Here is a 14,952-nt window from a genome sequence, read left to right as displayed (position 1 = left end):
GGGAGAACGTTTTTGAAGTGGAGTTCTGAAATGTAGACTGAACTGTTTGGTTTAGCATTTCAACAACTTCTTCTCTCTGACTCTGCTAGAACTGCAGTTCACTTAACAATGTGACTTAAGGCTGTCTCTCTCCTGTTCATTTCCATCTGGGTCTTGCTTAATTTGAGTCCTTTGTGAAGATTCCTGCCGAGGCTATAATTTGAGTTCTAAATCTGTCGGTGGACCATGTGGACACAAGTTTCAACTCGAGCTATTTTCTTCTGTGGAGAAGCGCTTGGAGAGTTTCCTGGGCCCTTTGCTCCTGGGTAGTCAAGTCCAGGCAGGAAGGTGCCTCAGACCTGGATGTTCTCCTACTGCCTCTTCCTGGTCAGTTGTAGGCACTGCCTTGAGGGGAAGGGGAAGGACGGTGGGGAGCTTGGAGTTTAGGGTTTCCTGAGACAGCGCAGAGAAGTGCTGGCACATATTTATTATTTTGAATGAAACCCGTAGGACCAGCAGGATGGGGTGTTGGAAAGGGAAGGGGGAGCTTTGAAGTCAGAAGGACCTGATCGAGGTTTTGGTCTGTCCTTCCTAGTTGTGTGGTCCTGTACAAGTTATAATGCAAAATCAGCACTTTACTAAATATTTGAGGGGTCACATATCTATGTGTGTGAAGGTGCCAACAGATGGGAAGTGCTTCTTAGACAATGAATGAATGAATCTGAGGTAATGAAAGGGAGGCAGCCAGCCTAACACCTAGCACATGGTTGGTGTGCAATAAAGGTTGACTGTCGTGCTCAGGAGTTTAAGGTTCTGGTCTGGACTTCCAGACCAGGAAACACTTGATATTCTGCCAAAATTAAATGTGTCCGTAGAGAAGGAAATGTGGTATGTCTCTGGCAAAACCCATTGCTACCCTGGGTCTTCCAGTGTTTTTCTGTGTTCAGATGGGAGCTGTGAGATGGATTTGCTGTGTAGCAGGCATTTGTGTTGCCTTGGCCTTGCCTTCTGCCTCTGTAAAATGGGGTAATTTGTGAGTTGAGGGCAAGTAGGGAGATGTATTACTATAATTAGACTGTAGGCATAATAGAAGATTATAACGAACTTCAAGAGTTGTGGGAAGAAAAAAGTAGATGAACTATAAACCTAAAGGATCATATGTATATTTTGGGACTGTTTAAGTGAGTGATATACAGCAGTTATTTGGTGAGTGTCTCTTCTTACACATTAGAACCTTGAAAGCAGAATGTTCTTTTGGTGTAATGGATCAGATTTGGGGACAAAAGACTGAGAAAATGATGTACAAAGGCATTTGATGTCCCATAATAATAGTGCATTGTGAGGGCCAGTGTGTGCCTTAGTGCCCATGAGGAGATCAGAGTTCACCTTGAGCTCCCAAGATCTAGAGAGCTGTAGAAGATGCTAACTCAGCCTCTGGGGGTAGGGTTGGAGATAGGGGGCTAATGTGGGCAGGACACCCTTTGTTACTGTTGTTGAGAGGATTCTTTTTTAGCCATTAGTGAAAGCCCTAAAATCATGGCCAGTGAGTTGGGTCTAACCTTTTTCACTTACTAGTGTGGTAACAGATGGCACTTGCCTCTAATATCTAAAACCCAGGGGAAAATAATGGGTGAAAATCTGAACTAGGCCTCCACTGGGCTACTCCCAGGTTTGAAGGATTCCCCCCCACCTTTGAAATTATACCCCCTCCCTCCCTCTTTCCTTCTGTCTGCCTGCCTGTCTCTGTCTGTCTGTCTGTCTCTGTCTCAACTTTGCTATTGAGGCAAAGAACCCACCAATCTTAAGTTTCTCTTAATTCTTTTAAGGACAATTATTCCATTAAAGAAAAAGGAACAAAGTTTTATTATTTTTAAAATATAAAAAAATAAGGTAAATAACTTTAAAGGGATCACTATCCCTTTTGAAATTATGCTGTGTTTTTTTGTGTGCCACAGACGTCACTTTGGTGGATGGTGGCGCCACCACCAAGTCTCTTTTATCTAACAGGAAGTTTTTTTTTAAACTTTTTTTTTAATTGAAAGGTCCTTACAGCAATAAAAACCCTTGGATAGTTAGAAATGATATTGATCTAGGTACATTTATTAGATGTAATGTAACATGGTTATCCATCGGTGGGGAGCTCTAAAAGGCATGTGGGTCCCAACACTGCTCAGCTTCTAACTCTAGACGATCAACTGTTGATTTATATAACTGAAATAGCTAGGGAAGTCAGGGTTTCCTTCCTGTTGGAGACAGCACTGGGGGCATTAAATCCCTGTGGATCTTGATGATAAGAAAGAACCTGACCTCTTTTGGAACTGAGAAATAACTACTGTATGAAGTCGTTCCATCCAAATGAATGGAAGATGTTATTTTTAATTTCTAGTATTAATTTTGGCTTTATCCTCTCTGCAGCCTAGCTACCTTTGCTTATAGTGGTTTGTTGTCCAAATAAAAATTTATCACTTCAGGGGTGCCTGGGTGGCTCAGTTGGTTAAACATCTGCCTTTGACTTAGGGTATGATCCCAGGTTCCGGGGATCAAGACCCATGTCTGGCTCCCAGCTTCGCAGGAGCCTACTTCTCCCTTTCCTCCCAGCTTGTGCTTCTTCTCGCTATCTCTGTCACTATCTGTCTCTCTCTCTCTCTCTTTCTCTCAGGTAAATAAATAAATAAATAAATAAAAATAAAGTCTTTAAAAAAAAAGAATTTATCCTTTCAAACTGGCTTATAAGGGACAGTTTGAGCACTCAACTAAACTAGGTTTTCCTGTGTGGCCATAACGTAGGGCATTTTTCTCTTTTTTTTTAGTTTAACTTAAATTGGATTGAAAAATAGTGTTAAATATTTTGACTCATGTAACTTCCTCTTACACCAGCAAATAATCCAGCAATAAATGTCTGTGTACCTACAGTGTACAATGCTGAGTGCTGTGGGCCTAGCAATGAGCAGGATGGATGAAGTCAGCTTTCTTTCTTTCTTTCTTTCTTTCTTTTTTTAAAGATTTTATTTATTTATTCGACAGACAGAGATCACAAGTAGGCAGAGAGGCAGACAGAGAAGGGGAAGCAGGCTCTCCACCGAGCAGAGAGCCCGATGCGGGACTTGATCCCAGGACCCTGAGATCATGACCTGAGCTGAAGGCAGAGGCTTAACCCACTGAGCCATCCAGGCGCCCCTCTTTCTTTCTTTCTTTCTTTTTTTTTTTTTTTAGATTTTATTTATTTATTTGATAGACAGAAATCTCAAGTAGGTGGAGAGGCAGGCAGAGAGAGAGAGGAGGAAGCAGGCTCCCCAGTGAGCAGAGAGCCCGATGTGGGGCTTGATCCCAGGACTTTGGGATCATGACCTGAGCCAAAGGCAGAGGCTTTAACCCACTGAGCCACCCAGGCACCCCTCATTTTTTTTTTTTTTAAGATTTTATTTATTTATTTGACAGAGAGAGACACAGCGAGAAAGGGAACACAAGTAGGGGGAGTGTGAGAGGGAGAAGCAGGCTTCCCATGGAGCAGGCTGCTCCATGCGGGGCTCAATCCCAGGACTCTGGGATCATGATCTGAGCCGAGGTCAGATGCTTAACAACTGAGCCACCCAGGCACCCCTGAAGTCAGCTTTCAAGGTGCATACATCCCAGTCACAGACAAGTAAACAAACTATGGAATGGAAGACTATTGCAGGACTTCTTTGGGACTATCCTTGGATGTTGGGAACTTGGAGTAGAGTTTCTTGGAGGGTTAGAAGTGAAACCTCACTATCCGTCTGATTTCCTCACTGGGTTACTTGCTTCTGTTTTTTCCCTCTAAAAGGAGGCAGAAATTTTGGCGTTTTCCTGGTTGATTGTTGGGTTTTGGCTCTAGTTGATCCAGGGTGATTGTGACTGTAATCTTAGAGACACAAGAGAGAATCTGGGATGGTCACTGCCAGAAGTATTTTCAGCTTTGCTCTTCTTGAAGTCAGTGGCAGTGTGTTTTTGGAATCCTGTGGCGTTTCTACATGGCAGTACATATTACGTAGAGAGATAAACAGTTCTAAAAGCCCTTTACACCTTGTTTGAAATCCTTTTTTTTTTTTTTTTAAAGATTTTATTTATTTATTTGACAGAGAGAAATCACAAGTAGGCAGAGAGGCAGGCAGAGAGAGAGGAGGAAGCAGGCTCCCTGCTGAGCAGAAAGCCCGATGTGGGGCTCGAACCCAGGACCTGGGATCATGACCTGAGCCGAAGGCAGTGGCATAACCCACTGAGCCACCCAGGCGCCCCCCTTGTTTGAAATCCTTACAAACAAATTCAGACAAGTAGAGTGCTTGGGTGTTGTTTATAGCCTAGGAAAGAAAAGTGAGATTTCTAATAGATTGCTTTCTTGTGTTTTAGTAGGTTCTTGGCACACAGTTCCGTCTTGCCTAGGGTTCCCCCTTATACTGGGACTGGGAAAGCACTATTTTGACTTTGCTATGTTGTGGTCAGATTTGATGTGAGTCCACGGAGATCAATTATATGACAGGTGCTTTTCTTAAGGGTATTTGTGAGGGGTGGAGCCAGAGATTAGGGGTGGGTATTCATTCAGGATACAGGCTCCAAGGGGAAGAGGGAGATTACAAGGAGAGTTTCTAGTAGTCTGTCTTCCTTTCCTTCAACCAAAATACTGACTCTGAGGTGAAGAGGCAGGCTCTGGCCGGAAGTGGGCGTGGACAAGTAATGGCAACTATGCACATGATCAGGCTCCCACCTCTGGCTCTGCTGCCCTTGGGAAGTGGATGCTTGCTTCCTCCTCACCTCCTGTTCCTTGCCCTCCACCTCCAGCGGAGTTCCTGGGCCCCAGTTTGAGCATAGAAAACATGTTCAGATTCTCACTTTTTCCTGGTCAGCTGCTTTTTCAGAGCTGGAAGCCACCAGGGGACTTGTACTTGGCAGTTCTGGGGGTTCAGCTAGTGTACCCACAAACTTAGGATTGTCTGGCAGGGTAGACAACAGGATGGTTTCCTGTTGCATAACCACAGGAGCTTGCCTACAGAGGGCTACTCTGGAGATGAATGTAGAACTCAAGGAAGCAGACATTAGAAGGTCCTTCTGCAAGAGTATGCTCCTGAAGAATGGTTTACCGTTACTTGTCTTCATTATCTTAGAACAGTACCCTCTCTGGAGTAGAAGCTTCCGAGTTAGAAAGACTTGGATTTGTATCCAGATTCTGCCACTTGCTGGCTCTGTGACCTTAGGAAAGTGAATTTATTGCAAATGGCCTAACTTCTTTGAGTCTCAGTTTTTCATTTGTGAGGTGGGGATGATAAGAATGAAGCATGTGGCCAGATTGTTGTGGGTGTCCAATAAAGGTAGTTGTTATGGAATCATATAAAAGCTTACTGACCCTGTTAAGATTGGCACCCAAATTTGGATAGCTACCTATGGCAGTTTATACTGTCTGAGAGCAAACCAGTCCACGTCGGGGCCACAAGCTGGGTGTAACCGAGGACCGATGATCTAGAGGTTCCCAGATTGGCAGATTTTTCCCATTGAGTTTCCTCAGCTCATTGTGGCTTTATGCTGCTGTGCATCGCCTTTGTATATTTATTATATGGACTTGCAGTGCCCCCTGAAGCATGGATAGGGTAACTGGGAAAAAGACCCAAATTGGAGGGTGAGCAAAGGGGGGCAATAGGGAGAGCTACTTGTTAGGTGGCTAGGCATTCTGGGGATTGGAATAGCATGGGCCAGGTCAGGGACCTGGAGGTGAAAAGCAACCTGGTGAGTTCTCTTGACCTGAGGAGGTTATGAACATCTGAAAATCAGAGTTTGAACTGAACACCTTTGACAAGAAAAGTCCAGTTACCTTCAAAGGTAGGAAGTTTTATAAAATGTGCCACAGTAGGATTCAAAATTGAACTCAGATTAAAATAATATTTATTTTTATTTTTTTAAAAAAGATTTTATTTATTTATTTGACAGACAGAGATCACAGGCAGACAGAGGCAGGCAGAGAGATAGAAAGGGAAGCAGGCTCCCTGCGGAGCAGAGAGCCCTATGTGATTCGGGGCTTGATCCCATGGTCCTGGATCACGACCTGAGCTGAAGGCAGAGGCTTTAACCCACTAAGCCACCCAGGCACCCTGAAAATAATATTTAAATTGAGCTCTTAGTAAGCATTTTCAATCAGAAATATCAATGATGTCTAGTGAAATCAGACCAAACCTGGACTCTATTTTTAAGAGTATGTAGTCTATGGGGCACCTGGGTGGCTCAGTGGGTTAAAGCCTCTGCCTTTGGCTTAGGTCATGATCCCAGGACCCTGGGATTGATTCCTGCATCAGGCTCTCTGCTCAGTGGGGAGCCTGCTTCCCCCCACCCTCTCTTTGCCTGCCTCTCTGCAGACTTGTGATCTGTCAAATAAATAAATAAAATCCAAAAAAAAAAAAAAAAAGTATGTAGTCTACATGAAATTCAGTCACCTAAGGAGCTTTAAGCAAACAAATTTGGGGGGTGCCTGGGTGGCTCAGTGGGTTAAAGCCTCTGCCTTCAGCTCAGGTCATGATCCCAGGGTCTTGGGCTCTCTGCTCAGTGGGGAGCCTGCTTCCCAGCGCCCCCCCCAATCTCTGCCTACCTCTCTGCCTAATTGTGATCTCTGTCAAATAGATAAATAAAATCTTTAAAAAAGAGAGAGAGAGAACAAATTTGGGCAGACTGCTTCTCAGTTATTTTTCTTTGAGAATCGTTATCATCTTCTAAAATAAATCTTATTTAGAGGCACCTGGGTGGCTCAGTGGGTTAAAGCCTCTGCTCAGGTCATGGTCTCAGGATTCTGGGATTGAGCCCTGCATTGGGCTCTCTGCTCGGTGGGGAGCCTACTTCTTCCTCTCTCCCTGCCTGCCTCTCTGACTACTTTAATCTCTGTCAAATAAATAAATAAAATCTTAATAAAAAAAAAGATCTTATTTGTTTATGACAGAGAGAGATAGTGAGAGAGGGAATACAAGCATGCAGGAGCTGGAGAGGGAGAAATAGGCTGCCTGCTGAGCAGGGAGCCCGATATGGGACTCAATCTCAGGACACTGGGATCATGACCTGAGCTGAAGGCAGATGCATAATGACTGAGCCACGCAGGTGCCCCGAGAATTGTTACCATTTAAGCTGGTCTAAAATCCTTAACACAGCAAAATAAGTTTTGTGGTTTTTTATTTTTTATTTTATTTATTTATTTATTTATTTTTTTAATATTTTATTTATTTATTTGACAGATAGAGACCACAGGTAGGCAGAGAGGCAGGCAGAGAGAGAGAGAGAGAGAGGAGGAAGCAGGCTCCCCGCTGAGCAGAGAGCCCGATTCGGGGCTCGATCCCAGGACTCTGGGATCATGACCTGAGCCGAAGGCAGAGGCTTTAACCCACTGAGCCACCCAGGCGCCCCAGTTTTGTGGTTTTTTAAAAGTTTATTTTATTTTTTTTATTTATGTGACCGAGAGAGAGAGATCACAAGTAGGCAGAGAGGCAGGCAGAGAGAGAGGGGGAAGCAGGCTCCCCGCTGAGCAGAGGGCCCGATGTGAGGCTCCATTCCAGGACCCTGAGATCATGACCTGAGCCGAAGGCAGAGGCTTAACCCACTAAGCCACCCAGGCACCCCTTTATTTTATTTTTAAAAAGATTTTTATTTAGGGGCGCCGAGCCAAGCTGAAGGTGGATGTTCAACTGATGACCCACCGGTTGACCCCACTGATTGACCTACCCAGGTGCCCCAAAATTTATTTTTATTTTAAAGATTTATTTAAGAGAGATCGAGGGAGCACATGTGCACAGGGGGAGGGGCAGAGGGAAAGGGAGACAAATAGACTCCCCACTGAGCAGGGAGCCTGCCCCAAGCTCAATCCTAGGACCCGGAGATCATGATGGATGCTTAACTGACTGAGCCACCCAGGCACCCCCTACCCACTCTGTCTTTTATAGGAAATGCTAGGCACCGGGAGAGGAGAGGGGGGTGCCCATCCTATCAGGAAAGCTTTTGGGAGGAATATTTTTCCTCCTTCCTTTGTCAAGTTGGAATATCTGCTGTTTAACAACCAGGGAGTGGGGTATGAATTGGATATCAAGGGGGGTTTTTTTGTTGCTGTTTTTTTTTTTTTTAAGATTATTTATTTATTTATTTGACAGATGGAGATCACAAGTAGGCAGAGAAGCAGGCAGAGAGAGAGGAGGAAGCAGGCTCCCCGCTGAGCAGAGAGCCCCTATGTAGGGCTCCATCCCAGGACCCTGGGATCATGACCTGAGCCGAAGGCAGAGGCTTTAACCCACTGAGCCACCCAGGCGCCCCTGGATATCAAGTTTTTTTTGTTTTTTTTTGTTTTTTTTTGATATCAAGTTTTTAAAACATTTTTCTTCATGTCTAAATCATGGATGTTTATTAACAGATCAATGATGTGACTAGCACTCTTTCTTTGTTAAGTAGGTTTGAATAGGTTGATCTCCAGGCCTAAGACTGACATACAGCCTTTTTTATTCTTTTTCCTTGTAGCTTTCTGATTTTTTTCCTTTTAATTTTTTAATTCATAGAAAACAGTTCACTTACTGACTTGTCAAAGACTTAAAATTGATCTACATCAGGTGGGCATTTTTTTTGGTAAGCCATGTATAGGTACAAAAGAGATATTCTTTGCCAACTGGTGACACATGCAGATGAGGACAGTGGGAGATATACCTCCAGGGTCACAGTGATACATCTAGCCGTTTGTATTTAACCCTTCAGGGGAGCACATGTGCTCGGAACTCCATAGTAGTGGGACTTCCTCAGGGCCACACAGAGACTAAGTACAGATGGAGCCTGAACTCCATTTTGCCCAGCCACTAAGTATACAGAACTGTAGTTGGATACGACACTCAAAACAAACAAACAACAAACAAACATGCTGACAAAGTGGCCCATCTCTACAGAGCTGTGTTTCAGAGAGCTTTTCAGTGTATGTACAACAGGGACCGGTCAAAGGGGTGCAGATCAGTCTCCCACAAACTCCTAATCTAGTGTAAGAATGCTGTGATTTAAAAAATGACATTTGTTTTAGCAGGAGTAATGCACTGGGAGTATTGTATTTTTCATAAAGTACCACTGTAATAGTCCTTTTAACTATTTTCTTATCTTTGAAAAAGGTACCAAAAATATCAAAGTACTAAAGAAATAATATTAACATAGAAATAAATCTTTTCTTTCTCTTTTCTGACCAATTACATTGTAATGTCACTATGTGAGTGTGAATTTGGGGTGAAATAAGAAACTTTAAGACACTCCCCCCCCTTAGAGATTGTAGTTCTGATTGTCCCTGAACTCAGTGAAAACAGTTTTAGACCTTTGAGCTCTAAAAATGTAAAACCCAGAGGCATCTGGGTGACTTAGTTGGTTAAGCATCTGACTCACGATTTTGGTTCAGGTTATTATGTCAGGGTCTTGAGATCCAGCCATGTGTTGGGTGCCACGCTGAGTATGGAGCCTGTTTAAGATTCTTTCTTTTCCTCTCCCCTGCCACCCCACCCCGTGCACTCTCTCTCTCTCAAAATAAATAAATATTTTATTTTATTTTTTTTAAAGATTTTATTTATTTATTTGACAGAGAGAGATCACAAGTAGACACAAAGGCAGGCAGAGAGAGAGAGAGAGGGAAGCAGGCTCCCTGCCGAGCAGAGAGCTCGATGCAGAACTCGATCCCAGGACCCTGAGATCATGACCTGAGCCGAAGGCAGCGGCTCAACCCACTGAGCCACCCAGGCGCCCCGATAAATATTTTAAAAAATAACAAAAATGCAAAGTGTGGAAAGCAGTCAATGCTCTTTTTCATAAAAGTTTACTTTTAAAAAGATTTGGTACACTTTTGAATGAACCACCTGTTTATTCTTTAGAGACCTCAGAAAACAAGTGGGAGCCTAGTGTCACTGATAGCAGTAATCTCAAAATTGGTTAAAGTCTACAGAACTAGGTCTGCTTAGCCTTTGAATTTAAGTAAGTAGATGACAGTTCATTCTGTGTTTTGAGAAAGACACCTAGAAAGTTTAAAGGATAATGAATCCATCCCTTTTTAGCCGTCTCTGCCCCCAAAACCCCACACTCTAGGTGTGGCCAGCTCTGGCCTTTGCCTCTGCTGTTCTAGGTGCCTGGGATATTCATCTGTTAAGAACTGGCTTAAATGTCACATCCACAAAGATTTCCCAGACTCCTCCCCAGGCAGGGGAGCAGCTTCTTCCTCTGTGATTCCTGTCTTTCCTATGAATGCATTTTCTGCATAGAAATCATTCTGTCTTTCATGCCACCAGCCTGTGAACTTCTGGAGATGGTGCCTGCAGGCTGCTCAGCTTGCAAAACCCCTGGGATGAGTTGTCTCTTAGATAGTTCTTGTCCATCAGTGTTTATCACATAAAACATCTTGAATCTTGTCTGCCAGAAACTTTAAAGAAATCTCCTGATTAAAAACAAAAAAGTACAGTACCTTAAACATGCAGTAGGTGATGCTACTCCTTTTCTGTTTCATGCTAGTATGGAGCCTTTGACCAATTTTCTGCTATAAAAGAGGCCATGAACATGGAATTAGGCACCATTTTTTTTTTTTTCTTTAGTTCCTCTGTTGTGCAGGAACAGGCTCAGATGCTATTTAGAAGTTTATCTAACACTGTGTTAGAAAGATAATTAGAATATTTTTGCAGTGGTTAGGGTGGAAGGAGGCCTGGCTATTATTAGCAAGGATCTGATCTTTGAAGGATATTAAGTTTAAAATGAACTTGGAAGGAAATTATGCTTAACTAAGTAACAAGTGTTTTTAAAGTATTACACTAACTGGTATCTGTAAGTATTAATTGACTGCCTTGTTTTTAGGGCAGAGGGAAAACTTAAAAAAAAAAAAAAACCAACATGGTTTGAGCCCTATTTGTCTTTTAGTTTCTTCAGCTTTAGAATGGAATCTAAAGGTGATTACATCATATTTCATAATCAGCCAGCTGAACTATTTGCTGTGTAGTCCAGTACTAGAAACTGAGGTAGCAAGGTTTCTAGTCTGAGCAGCCTTAGCATTTGCCTGCCTGAGCTCCGGGGACCCCAGACAGGTCTGGATTTACTGTCACTTTTTCCATCTACACACCTGGCCTTCTCTTTCTATCACAGAAATAAACCCTGTAACTACTTCACCCTACCCCCACCCCTACTTTCCCAGCTGGAGATGTTGGCACTGCCCTCTGGAGCAGCCCACCTGTCACCAGTGCACACCTCAGTCCACAGGGGTGTGCCATTAAGATGTCGCAGCTGATGCCTCTCTTTAAAACAGGGTGGTTGTCACCTTGGTGACTCACCTAGGGCTTGCCAGTTCAGACTCTGGAATCTCTATGTCTATCTCAAGTCTTAGGTCTCCCACCTGACCACACATTGCTGTGTTTGTAGTTAATTAAGTTGGCGTTAATCAAGACCCAGGTGAGGAGCAGTGAGGTAATATTTTGCTTGTATTGCTTTAATATACATCATCTGATTAATAGTCCTAGAGTAAAGCAGTTCTCAAATATAAAGCTGCCGGATTACAGTGAAAATATTGGATATTTGCTTTTAACCTGTCCTTGCACATGGGATCACGGAGCCTCCTGCATTCCTTTACCAAGTCACCTGTTTGAGAATAAGACTGTTTTTGTTTGGTTTTTGAATTTGAACATTTGAAATTCTTTGTAGCAAAGCAAACTGCCGACAAAACTCGGTCAGGGAAGGCGTTTGGGGGTCAACAGTTTGCATTTTGTATCATTTTGTTTGAGGAATGCTTTGCTTTTGGCCCAGGGGAGTTGAGCCAGATGTTGCATTAAGCCATTTTAAGATTTGGGGAGTGGGGTGAGGGGTGAAATCAAGGACAAAAAATTGCTGATTATGTGTGGAACTCAGCACGGAATTAAAATGGGCCCTTTAAAATTGTTGGGGGACACATAGCAGGAAAACAATTTTATACATAAAAGTTGTTCTACATTATTTTTCAGGTTTGGAGTAAAGACCAATGGTGGGTTGAAATTACACTGAATCTCTTTTAAAAGAAATGAAACAGAATAGTTAATATCAGAGTGCATTTCAAGTGGTTTAAGTATGTTTGGTGAAACTTTTGTTTTGGCTGTTTGAATGTGTATTAATATATGTTATAAAACAAAAGCCGCTAATCAGGGGTCTAGGAGTCTTATGAATTGTTTGAACTCTGGAATAAGAACATGGAAAGGGCCTTTTTTGGTGATTCTTCAAAACATAATCTTGATATTGAGAACTTTCTTGTTATATTAGATATTTTTTTTTTCTTGAAATTGTGTTTCCCTTTATGTAGTTTAACACATCCAAAACCCCATCCTTTCTCAGTTTAGACTGTTTTCCGTGTTTACTTCAAGTCACTGAAGAGGGAAAGGTAGATTTGCTCTCCGGGGCGGGGGGGGGGGGGGGGCGGCGTTCACCTCCCAAGAACACGGGGTGGGGGGTTGCAGATTGGGAGGTAACTGGGAGAGGGAGAGCAGTCATCCTCAAGTGTCTAGAAGTGGGTGGGTCTGGAGCTTACTCTGTAGAACTCTTTTTATTGCACAGACGTGATGGTTTAGCCGATACCTGGGAGCGCAGCTTCTGTGTGACGACCCCCACAGGGGTGGCATTTTAACCTCCTTTTCAGAAGCAGCTGAGTTGCTCCAGGTCTTGTAGCTAAGCTGGAGCGAGGTCAGTAGTGAGCGCGTCGTGAGTCAGCCCTGGGCGCGGTCCGCCAGGCTCTGCCTCCGGTGAGCTGGCGACGACCCCTCGGCCCTGTGGAAGGCACTGGGATTCCGCTGGGAGGGAGCCCGCCCGAACCCGCGTGGGAAACCCAACGGGCGGAGCTAGGCGGCGCGTGGAGCACAGTCTGGAGAGGCGGTGTTTCCGGGGCGGTGCCGGCCTCCCTTGCCCCGCCCTCCCCGCACACTCGTCCCGCCCCCACAATAAAGCCCCGCCCCTCGGCCGTCTGTCCCCGCCCAGCCGGGCGCGGGCGGGCGGCGTCGCCTTTAAGAGCTCCCCGGTGTTTTGGGGGCCGCGGGCCGGGCGCGCTGACCTGGTGCGCATGTCCCGGGCGGTGACGCCGGCGCCGGGCTCCATGTGTGCGGCCGAGGGGCGCATTATCTGGCCGGCGGCGCGGGCGGGCGGGCGGACCGGCGGAGCGAGCGCCGCGGGCCCGGGCGGCCCCACAGGCGGAGCGAGCGCGCGCGGCCCCGCGCCCCCGGCCCCTCGGCCGCCCGGCCCCGCAGGCGACCCCGACCCCACGGCCCCGCGAACCCGCGCGCTGCCCTAGGGCCCGGCCGGCCCGCGGCCCGGTAAGTTCTGGACCAAACTTGGCGGGGAGCAGGGGCCGGGGGGTGGGGTCTGGACTGGGATCGTGAGGTGGATCTTGGAGCGGCGAGGGTCGGGCAGGGTCCGGGGGTCAGTGGGCTCTGAGGGAACCCCGCGTGAGCCTAGAAAAGTGAGAGCGGGCGAGTGAGTTCTATCTACTCCTTGTATTCTGGGAGCGTCTTCCTAGCGCTACCCTAGAAAGTTCCGCGCTCCGACGCCGCCCAGGCACGTGGGGGCCGGGGTAGGCGGGGGTCCCGGAAAGTCTCGGCGTCGCCCCCCTTCCTTCTGCGCTTCCTCCGGGGCCGGGGGAGGGGCTGGGCCTCCAGGGGTCGCTTCCGAGCGGCCGGGACTGGCGGGGGAGGGGGCGGCGGGCGGGCGGCACGTGGGCGCGCGGGGCGGGGGGTCCCAGGCAAGGCGGGGCGGGGGTCCCGGGCCGGCCTGGCCGCTGCGCTGAACCCCGCGGCGGCGGCGACGGCGGCGGCGGAGGATCCCGTGTCAGAATAAGAGTCCCCGCGCGCCCACGCCTGCAGGGCCGGCCCTCTCCCTGCTCGCGCCCTTACTGTCTGACCCCCGAGAGCCGCAGGACCCTTCCCCCCACTCTGGGCTCGAGTCCTTCATAGGGCCGTACACTTTGAATTTGCCTCCCGGTTTAGGCGGTGGCTGTATTGATTTTTTACCCCCACCTGGAATGGGTCGGCATCAGTGACTAGACAGCAGCAGCTGGCCTTTTAAAGGGATTATTGCCAAGAATCGGAATTGATCACTTCAACAAGGAAAGGCTTATGGGCAGGGCCCCAGCCTAGAGCGTGATTGACACTTGGTGTGTGTGAACACACTGGGACCCAGAAATGAATGGGGAGCCCTCTCTCAGGAACTGAATGTCAACCCTTGGGTGCGCATTTCTGCCCTGCCCTGGGAACTTTGCAGGGGCTGTTTAATTTTGTGTATTTGACCCATCGTTTCTAGCTGTGTAGTTCATCCTTATCTTGAGAGCTTTGGATTCTTTAGATCAAAGTCCGGGTGAGTCACTGGAGCCTTTAATTTTTCTCTCTCTTCCTCACTCTTTTACTTCTTTTAGTTTTCTTGAGTACACAGTGCTTGTTAAGTGGTTCTGTGTCCATTTCGCACAGTGACACCTTCTGGTTGTGGCAGCACAGATAAACTGAGGGACAGGCAGCCTTCTGTGTAGTTGCTTCAGACTTGGTACTGACTGTTCTTTGATGTTCTTTTTTTTTTTTTTTTTTTTTCCTGGTAGTGGTTACAAGTTTTCTTTTAAGTTAGATGAGGTGAAATAATGTTTGCTGGCTCCAGATCATGATGCTAAGATTAGTAGCATGTTACACCTGACAGCAAACTGTGGAGGAGGGCAGGATAGACACCAGCCCTCAGATTAGAATGCCTGTTGTACACACACATCTTCCTTGCCCATAACACTCCAGTGTGGTGGAGGATATAATCCCCACATTACAGCTGAGGAAACTGAGGCTCCTGGAGGCCACGCTGCTTGTCCAAGGCTGCTGAGTTGTAGAGGGGCAGAGCTTGGCTTGAGCCTGATGTTTGGGGCATCAGAGTCCGGGAGTGTTTCTGTTTGCAAACCACTGTGTGAACATTACCTGGTCCCTCCTAAAACAAGAGGTCATTTACTTGTCCAGGCTCCGGGCT

At 46.2% G+C, this 14,952-nt stretch overlaps 1 protein-coding gene across 4 annotated transcripts in view; it reads left to right on the top strand.

The window, feature by feature from the left end:
- Window positions 1–14,952, top strand: part of GATAD2A (GATA zinc finger domain containing 2A) — a 107,938-nt gene that overhangs the window by 2,517 nt on the left and 90,469 nt on the right. Inside the window, exon 1 of one of the 4 annotated variants that reach the window (XM_047696356.1) lies at window positions 12,993–13,274. The exons of 1 other annotated variant lie outside the window; for it this stretch is intronic. The gene's annotated coding sequence lies outside the window, so the exon portion shown is untranslated. Of the gene's footprint in view, window positions 1–12,992; window positions 13,275–14,952 lie in introns of those variants that run through there. 2 more of the 4 variants (XM_047696338.1, XM_047696319.1) reach the window with 2 other exon arrangements.

Source organism: Lutra lutra, chromosome 1 (assembly GCF_902655055.1).
Source record: "Lutra lutra chromosome 1, mLutLut1.2, whole genome shotgun sequence".
Lineage (NCBI taxonomy): Eukaryota > Metazoa > Chordata > Mammalia > Carnivora > Mustelidae > Lutra > Lutra lutra.
This window is presented reverse-complemented; position numbering and strand designations above follow the sequence as displayed.